At 42.2% G+C, this 9,354-nt stretch overlaps 1 long non-coding RNA gene across 1 annotated transcript; it reads left to right on the top strand.

Moving 5' to 3' along the window:
- The first annotated feature begins 4,007 nt into the window (after window positions 1–4,007).
- Window positions 4,008–6,520, top strand: LOC120501331. The gene is made up of 2 exons (XR_005627262.1): window positions 4,008–4,222; window positions 5,753–6,520. It is a non-coding gene; the product is annotated as an uncharacterized LOC120501331 (long non-coding RNA).
- Window positions 6,521–9,354: the final 2,834 nt, after the last annotated feature.

Genomic DNA, 9,354 nt, shown 5'->3' with positions numbered 1-9,354 from the left:
GTATCTCATTTTTTCCATAATTAGGACCAATGGTAACAACATGGATTTAGCCACAGTGGTCAAGTATGAGGTCACTTTTACCTAAGAGCAATCTGTAGTACCTCAAACCCCAGTTTAATTGTCCAGAACCCTGTAAGAATTAAAATTGAACAGGAAAAGGCTTTTCCACTAAAAACTGAGCAGCTCACTACTGTGTTACCCTGCAGGACATCTCAAACTTCAACAGTTGCCAACAGCATCAGCCGAAGAATGATCTCTCCTTGCTGACACTCCACTTTCATACACAATTTATGGTTCTTAATGTTAATATATGGCCATAAACAGATGCTGCTTTTCTTCTTGCATGTGATAATGAAGCTTTTGACAAAGCCAGGAGTACCTGATGAGAAGGAAAGGAAGCAGAAGTGTAAGGGTCACCTCACCACAGGGAGACTTTGGTGAATTAATCACCTGCACAGTGGGTGACATAATGGGGCTCAGATGCTGTCCTTAACCTCCCACCCTTTCCTTCCAACTTTCCACTAATGCCTCACAAAGTGGGAAACAGAGAAACTATCCATGCCATTTAGTCCAGACAAATTCCAGATATCTGCTTTCTCACTGTTATTCCAATTAATAATCTTTCAGGGTAGAAACAATTGAGAAACAACCACAGCAGACATGGCCAGACATCTAGATCCTCTCTGGGAGAGGCTGGGGGCTGCCACAGCTTGGAGGAGGGTGCCTGGTGGAGCATCGTCAGCACTGGCAGCCAGCCCACAGCAAGTCCTTCTCCAGCAAGTCCTCCTGGTACACCTTCCTCCAGGCTCTGCTTTGCCACCATCCCCAACAAATAAACAGCTCTTTGCAGCCCAAAAAGCCCACACTCACCCCCCACAGACTCATGCACGCTGGACTCTGCTCCCTGCTGTTGTTTCCTACATGGAAGAGGCTAAAAATCCCTCCGCCAGTGCCACGTTTTTCCAGGGAAAGTGCCTGTTGCGATTGTGTATGCGCACAAGGGAGGTTTCCAAGCTTGAGCAATCCATCTGGCAGCAGCACTCCCGCTATAAGATCCTTCCCGCAGCACAGGACCAGAGCTGATTTAATTGCATTAGTCACCACCAGCAGCACCGCTGATCTTGGACCCAGAGTGCTGGCTGGCCCGCAAGCCTCATGATTATTTTAACTTTGTTTGCTTGACCTTTCCAGTGGTCCAGACCCCTCGAGGAGCTGAAGAATGCTTCATTCCCCGCTGCTGCCTGTGAAACTCAGGGCGGCCAGGGCCAAGTGTTAGGCTAAATATCAGAATGCACAGGCTGAGTAATGGTTCGTCTTCACGAGGGGAAAATTTGCCTCTTACTGACTGACTTTAAAGAAACCAGTTTTAGCATAGTGATTGAATTTGATGGGAAAGAAGGAAAAGGAGCTGGCTAATGTTTATTGTTCTGAGGATCATTAAACATTTCTTTATTTTGTTTATTGGCTGTGAGATTTCTTTATAGGCAAATAAATTCACAGATCTGCAGAACAGAACCAAACCCTGACATTTAGAGCCAGATTCAAGTTTTTCCAAAGTTTGTGAGTTTTCAATTCATGTTATCCACTGATTTAAGCAGGATATAAGGAAAGAAGATGAAAAAGTTGTATCCTGGGAGAAAACTTTGAAAGTCCAGCAGGTAGCAGTCTCTTTCAGGTAGATCTTTCAAAGATACATATTGTGTATCTAATATGTTATTTGCTGTGATTCCTAACACTGTAGACAAGGCATTGCACAATTTTAAGTAAGTCTCCAAAAAGTACTTCTAAAAAGCTGTTTACTGCCAGACCATTATTTTTTTAACCTCTTAAGCCAAACTCTCTCATTCTGCACAGCATCTGGGGAGGAAATTATTGCTCAAACTGCCAATGTCAAGACAGATGCCAGACAAACTTAGCTGCGTAGCAGTGATTTCTCATTCATTGCTGTCTGAACCAGCACACTCATCCTGGAGTCCTGTGCTCCTCAACTTCCAAGAGAGCACTTGTCAGAGCTAAGCTGACACAAGAATTTGTACATGAGGAGCCGTAACACAACTTGCTTTAATTTGGGAAGGTTTACTCCTCTCATCAAGTGGGTTACTGCCACATGGCAGGTTCAAAATTAAGGCAAAACTAGAAGAAATTCACACCAAATGATCTATAGAACTGTGATACTAACACATAAGTCATATAGTAATAGGTATAAAATATATGAAATTTATTAAATTATACCTGAGATTATGCAACTCCATACCCTGGAGATTTTGAAAGACCACCAGAAAACCCCTAAATCTGATAGCCCAAAACAGGTGACTACAAGAATCAGATCTCTGTTTAAATATCTTTTTCTCACAATATCTTGGTAAATTCTGACAATTTATTATTTTTAAAAGATCCCACACCGCTGAGTTTGAGGATGACAATGATGATCTAAATGTGCTAGTGGGATATTTGTTCTTACTTCAACAATGAGCTTGTAGGCTGATGCTTCCGAAGTAGGATTAGTTACCCCTTGGGTTAAGGCTGCTCGTAGCTGGAGACACTTTACTGTTTGAAACTTCCTGATTGACACTTCTAGGGATTCTGTAAATAGCCAGGGAGGAAAACATGTGTGCTCAGATAAAAGACATTTGTGGATTTGCTGTTGGAGATGTGCAGTTCCCAGAGCAGCATCACTAAGTGAACCAGAGGAGATGGCTGTGAACATGATGCCTGCAGTCACACAGGGAGTGAGAGGGACAAACAGAGTGTCACATGCAGACCCTGGTTCTGGAGGTCAGTTACTCTGGCAGACTATCCAGTGGAATTTTTTTAAAGGAAGAAAGATAACATTTAAATTCCTCTAGATTTCTTTTCACTCATTTTACTCTAACCAGGGAGTCAGGGCAAGCAGCTGTGTTTTCAAAATTCACTTTTTTATAGTGTGAAATTGCTTCACAGTCTTAGGGGAGGGGAAGGTGCTGAGGTTAGGTTTTAGCAGAAAGGTAACTTTTCAGACTTCTTTTAGCTAACTAAAACATGATAACCTTTCTTCCTGTACTGCCACATAAAAATATATGGTATGGCTCTGTCCCAGCTTCTGAGGTTAAGAGCTCCAACTCCAGCTCCACTCTGAAATGTTACTCTGTAAAAAAAAATATCCATATTTATTGGTTATAAGTCACTCAAACCTCAGAGCTGCTCACTTAAAAAAATATGTTTTTTCTAGCTGCTGGTGCTTAAACTGCACCTGACTCACAAATGATCTCTCACAGACTTTGGCTGTACCTTCACAGTGCCTGTGAGGTATCTCAGTGGGACAGGATTATGGATGAGGCAGTCGGTGCCAGGAGGAACACAGCCTGTCTTTCACAACCCTGAGAGGGTCTGCAGGGCTAGCAGTACTATAAAACAGCTTTTTTTAGACATGAGCTGAATGCATTCAATCTGCTGGTCAGCTGAAACATTCTGGAATTCACGTGAGGTTCTAAATACCCCAAGAGCAGAGGTGAGTGGTGGTACATGATCATCAGGTAGTTAATGGAAAAGGTCACTATTCTCCCTTTAACAAGCTGGGCCACCTCTCTCACAGCACCTCTGGTTTTCTCTCCAATGTGCCTCTCAGCAGAGACAGTGCAGTTACATTACATGAATGACAAAGTCCTGCTGGAGGGAAGAAACATCTCCACGAGTAGGTAATTTATGTAACACTATTTACTTTTTTAAAATGTGGTTTCATGACCTTATAATGGGAAGTCATCTCAGAAGACAGATCTCTTACAGCTTTCTAGTGCACCAGGGAAAGGCAAGGACACTCCCAATGAAGGAGCTGAGCCTGTGGCCACAGCCATAAGGAGGTTGTGCTATCCATGGTGCCACCAGCCTGACCCTAATGCCACCAACCACCAGGCCTATCTGCAGGAAATGCTTGGGCCCTGCTGCAGGAGAGGCTGGGAGACACTAAAATATACATGGGGAATACCAAGCCATGCTGGGTGCAGAGGGGAGCATGGAGCAGCAAGAGCAAAAGCTGAAGCAGGTTCCAGGAGCCAAGCTGAGAACACAAGCACAGCAGCACCTGTAGCTGGGCTGGGCTCAATTAAAAATGAAAAAAAAAAAGGAAAAAAAAAAGGGCGGAGATGGTTCGTGTGATAAGTGCTAATTAGCTCTTCTTTGTAGGGAGTTTGGGGTTTGGTCAGAGGCAAGCAGGGAGATTGGAGATTGCTGAACTGGTTTTGCTGAGGTAAGCTCTGTGCTGATGTTAAGGTACTGTACAGTGGGGTCTGTACTCTGGGGAGGGTGAGAGGTTTTTAAGGTTTTTTAGCTTTAGTTATAAACTTTTGTTATAGTTTAACTCTTTCTGTTTGCCCAAGCATTGGTGGAAGTCTCTTAGTCTGTTTTCCTTTTCAATGTGTTGTATTTCTTTTTTGTTATTTTTTGAATAACTTCTTTTTCTTGTCTATGGTCTCTCCTACAACGTTTTACCTTTCAGATCTGCTTTGTCCCTTCAGGAACATGGTAATTTTTCTCTGTCATATATGGATGTGTGACTTCGCCTAAAATTAATAATAGCCTTCAGTGCTTTGCCACAGAAAGTAATTTTCCTTGCATTGCAAACCTTGATAATTGTTCTATTCTGAACTATTTTGATTTGTGCTCTCACTTAGCAGGTGAATAAGAACCTATTTTGCTGAATAACTGCCCCACTATTTTCAAGCAGTCCACTTCAGAGAGGAAAAAATTTGGCAGCTGCTTAATTTATTAAATCAATGCCAGTGCAATTATGCTTTTAAATGGGTGAAGTCTTTTGTTGAAGGGAGCTATATCTGCCTCATATAGACCATCAAAGTCATCTCAAATTGTTTTAAGTGCCAAAACCACAGTAAAGAATTACTAGGTGACTACTAAATGCATTGTCGTCTTTAAGCTATGAAAACTAAACAACCCCTACCTTTTAGGAAGGAAGATATCATTTATCAACCGCTATATCTTTAGTATGTAAAAGTTTAAGATGGTCTCTGGTTCTGTAAGCATGTGTTTTGCACAATGCTGAAACAGGAAGGAGTTATTTTAGTTTTACTTAGAGTTAAGAGGCATCTGAACCTTTCTCATAGGTCCTAGGAATACAGATATCTGTATATTGTTTCAAAATCACTTAAATATCAGTAACAGGGTTATGTTTACAACAACAAAATTCATTTTGGAAGTTGTAGTAGAAGGCAAGAGGATATAAGTAGGTTATTTCACAGCACTAAGGAAAAGCCAATGCCTTCTAATTAAGGATAAAGTGTGTGGCTGTGAGGTGTGTGGGACCAGCTTCCCATTTAACCTCACCAGTGCCACAAAGAGAAGAGGTTGAGTTCCTACCAGCTGGTGCTGGCCCTGTGTGCTGTGGAAATTAGAGGAAGGCTTTTTCAAAAGAGGGGGGAAATGAATGTCACAAGATGGATGAAGACTACACTCCTTGTTAGTTTGTTTTATTACTGTCATAGCTCTAGGGAACACAAGACCATTGACTTCAGCCTGACCCGAGCTATTGGTGGCTGTAATTTCTACCATCCCTTACTTTAGGAAGATTTACCAGAGCATCATTTCTCGAAGTGACAGCTCTTGTAAACAGATGATGATGGATTACCTGTGGGAATTACTTCTCCTATATGTAGTGCTGTTGCAGGGTAATAACTGCCAGGTAGCTGGCAGCTGCAGAAATCTAGTGAGAGCAGAGGGACTAAAGAAGCTTAACCTTAATTCCACTCTTCATGCCCTGCAACAGCTTGACTTTTGGCAGACAGCTGTGGGACTAGTATAGAAAACATGCTGTTTGCACTGCCCATACAGTCCAACATCTGCTGAAACAAGAGGCTGGAATGTAAGGAGAAGAAAAGGGAGACAACTGGAGCTTTCTCCCCCACACAGAGGTATCAGCACTGCACGCTCACTCTGTTCCCTTCTGCAGCACTGACTGTATCTCTAAAGCTCTCCAGCAAATCCACTCATCCAATGCCATCTGCATTTACCATTTCACAAAAATATAATTCAAGATCTGATTAAAACCAGAACATGCTGCTTGTCAAGATCCAGTCTAGGATATCAAAGGACCAAGCTGGTAGAGCCAGAATGCTGTCTGGAGATGGGTACAGGTTTTTGGGGATGGAGCTGCAACCAGTTTCAACTTCTGCCAGCACTCACAGATGCTCTCCCCACTAACAGGCAGTCCTTGCTTGTGCTGCCAACCACCTGGCTAGACAACACCTCAGCTGCTCCACTGACACCCCTTCATGTAGCACCACACACCCCCATCCTGCCTGCCAGCCTTCTTGGGATATGCTCAACAGCTTGAGTGTTGAGAACATACCATAAGTTTTAAGAAGAGAGTTCTTTAAAAATAGAAAGCAGGTGTCTTTACTTCCCCCCACCCCCTCAAGTCCCTCTGCTAAATAAGCATGTTGAGTAAAGAATGGTACTTGAGTAAAGATGCTCTCTTCTCCCCTTGCTTTCAACTCTAACAGATATCTTTAGAATCCAGTCTGGTAAAAAAAAAGCCAAAAGTAGCAAAGGTTTCTTTCCCACCTCACAAAAGAGCAGTCTTCTGATGGCAACCCACAAGGTCACACATTTGTTGCTTATCATCATATTTAATGGACCTAAGGACATTTGAAGGACCTCTTTTTATGAAATGCAGAACAGACATAGTGAGTTTTCTGTATCAATCACTGAGGATTTGAGACACACCTACAGTAAGTCAACAAACAACAGCTTTTGTTTAGTTAACTCCATGGAAGAGTAATTCATTAATCTTCTGTATTGTGGGGAAAAACCTGCTTTCATTGGACTACAGAAGGCATGCAACATTCTTCTAGTATTAAGTTATAAAACATGCATATCTTGGCTTGGAGTTTGTTGAATCTTACCACAGGACTCATGCTTGGCAGTGTTTTGAGGTTGAGGTCTGTTCTCCTTTTTTTAGGTGGACACATTAGTAAAAACGGGCCTAACATCAGGGAGACAGACTATGGTAATGTCTAGGAGCTGGTGGGTCTCTGTGTGAATAACTGGGTCTTTTCTCATGCAATTCATGGCCCTCTCCTTCTACCAGGGCCTGACAGAAGATTTGAGAGGCCATGTTTATGCACCATCATGTACGTGTGCTATGTCTGTGATTTCTGAACACAGCTACCTCTACCCTATCCCAAGAAAGACCGGTGTGATGAAAAACACGGAACACAGTGCACAGCAGGAATGCAGGAGTCTTGTTTGGGATATGGGTGATGCTGAAGTGTGAGTGAGGACCATACAAGTGTGCACACTGGTGCTTAGCCTGGCTCTGTGGCTGAGGTGCAGAGCTGCTCAGGTTGCTGTGACATCCCCGCAGAGCTCTCCTGCTGCAGCACTCCGCATCCTACCTTGACACAGGCTCCAGAGAGTCACACCATGCTCTGCAGAGCTGGACAGCTAAGCAGAGCGCAGCAAAGGTGTCCAGTGACAGAGCACTGGGTGTAGGAGCTCCTGGCTGGGTTCTGACCTGAGCTGCTGGGCTGTCTCTGTGTCATGCTCCCAAGTTTCTGCTGTCTGGTAATGTTTTAGCCCAGGACTCCTGCCTAGAGCCTCTCCAATGCTGGGCAGTGGGGCAGTTGAAGGGAATGATCCCACCCATAATTTAAATACGCAAACCCACAGGAATTCCATCATAAGGGTGTTGTCTGCTGCAACTTCTTCTAGAAGTACTGAACTGTCTGTTATGATCATACTGACTTTTCTTCTTGATACCAGACTCAAGCTCTTTGGGATTTTATGAATTTTTTAATATATAGCTCAACATACATATATACTAAATGGTGTTGTCATGACCCATTTTCTGTAATGCTTCTAGTTGTGTGCTGGATATAAGAGTTTTAGGAACCTTGTTCACAAGTTAATGACAAATCCAAGAGACCACATAGTGCAGCACACTAAGCAAGATTTCATCTGTGACCTGTGTCATGTGGTGTCCCCAAGCTCCTGAGGCTACATGGGAAGACTGAAATGCCAGACATTATATTTTCAGATAGGTCAAGATGGACACTTGCAAACATCTTTCTTGACTCCTGTTCTACATTGTAAATGCTACAAGAGTTCCCTAAGGAATCCCACAAATAGAACATTAGCTAGTGGCCACTCCTCCCTTCCCCTTACATTAATAAGTGTGAAAGAAGAGGTGCAGAGACAGACTCCAAAAACACATTAGGATCTCCTGAGAGAAGGTCCTGCATGAACCTTCTCTGATATGTTGTTTATTAAATGTGGTCTGGAGAAATCTGCAGAGTATGTTTCTTTTCTATCAAATCATGCTGCATACCACAGAGGTTTCAGAGTTTTGTACATGGCACAGGAATAAAGCCAGATTCAGGAGGCATTCAGCAAAACCAACACAAAACTTGATTGTTGGATTTATTTTCCCTCATTGAAAAAGCAGATAAGGGTTCAGGATATCTAGTCTAGCAGCATGCTAACTTTAAGCAACTAATGCAGGAAAATCTATGAGGGGAAATGACAAATAGAGTTTCTGTAAGCACTACCTCTTGGGCTTTTTATGTTTAGATCTCTGTTTAATTATCTGTTTTATTTTGTCTGAGTGTTTCTCCTTTCCCTATTTAAAACTTGAGACAGACCCTAAAAAAAAAAAAAGGATTGAAAAAACAGTTAATAGCCAATAACATGCAAATAAAAAGGTGATATAGGAGTCTAGCACATTTTTGTAGCTAGCCATTTTTTCAATAGAACGGAGGTAGCAGAGTCCAATATAGAATGCATGTATACTATATGGATACTGTACACATACATTCCTACATAGTTTGGCATTTAAGTTTGGATAATTTTCACTGAATGACCTAATCATCTTGTCTAAGCTCCACCTCCCATGTATGCCTCATTGCTTCTTGGTATACATTTCCTTCATCACTGAAGCTCGCAGTGCACACTGAAACCTCCATTGCCAAGAGAAATAATGTTCCTTGTGGTGCTTTTAGTGATAAAGTTGGGGTTTCAAGGCTCAAGTGCTAGTGCTAAATTTATTTGCAATTACTTTTGGCATTATAAAATGTAGGGCAGTGTATTCTCTTCAGAGAGAATGTTACTTCTTAGGTAACAAAAAAACCACTTTTCTATTCATTTTTATCAAACCTTCTATATAGGAAGGAGGCAGCCTGCAGAGAAACTGTTGGAAACTTATTTCAAAGGCAGGTTATAGATGATTAAGGAGAGACGCAGTAAAATCTGGGATGAATGATCTGTCCCCAAGCCAAAAGATTTTGAAGGAAAAGGCTTAAACAGTTGGAAGAAGACAACAGATGATTTTGTCAGCTTGAATCAAGCAGCAGAGTAAAACCCAGTTTCCTG

Source organism: Passer montanus, unplaced genomic scaffold, assembly GCF_014805655.1.
Source record: "Passer montanus isolate IOZ18808 unplaced genomic scaffold, ASM1480565v1 scaffold2, whole genome shotgun sequence".
Taxonomy (NCBI): domain Eukaryota; kingdom Metazoa; phylum Chordata; class Aves; order Passeriformes; family Passeridae; genus Passer; species Passer montanus.
This window is presented reverse-complemented; position numbering and strand designations above follow the sequence as displayed.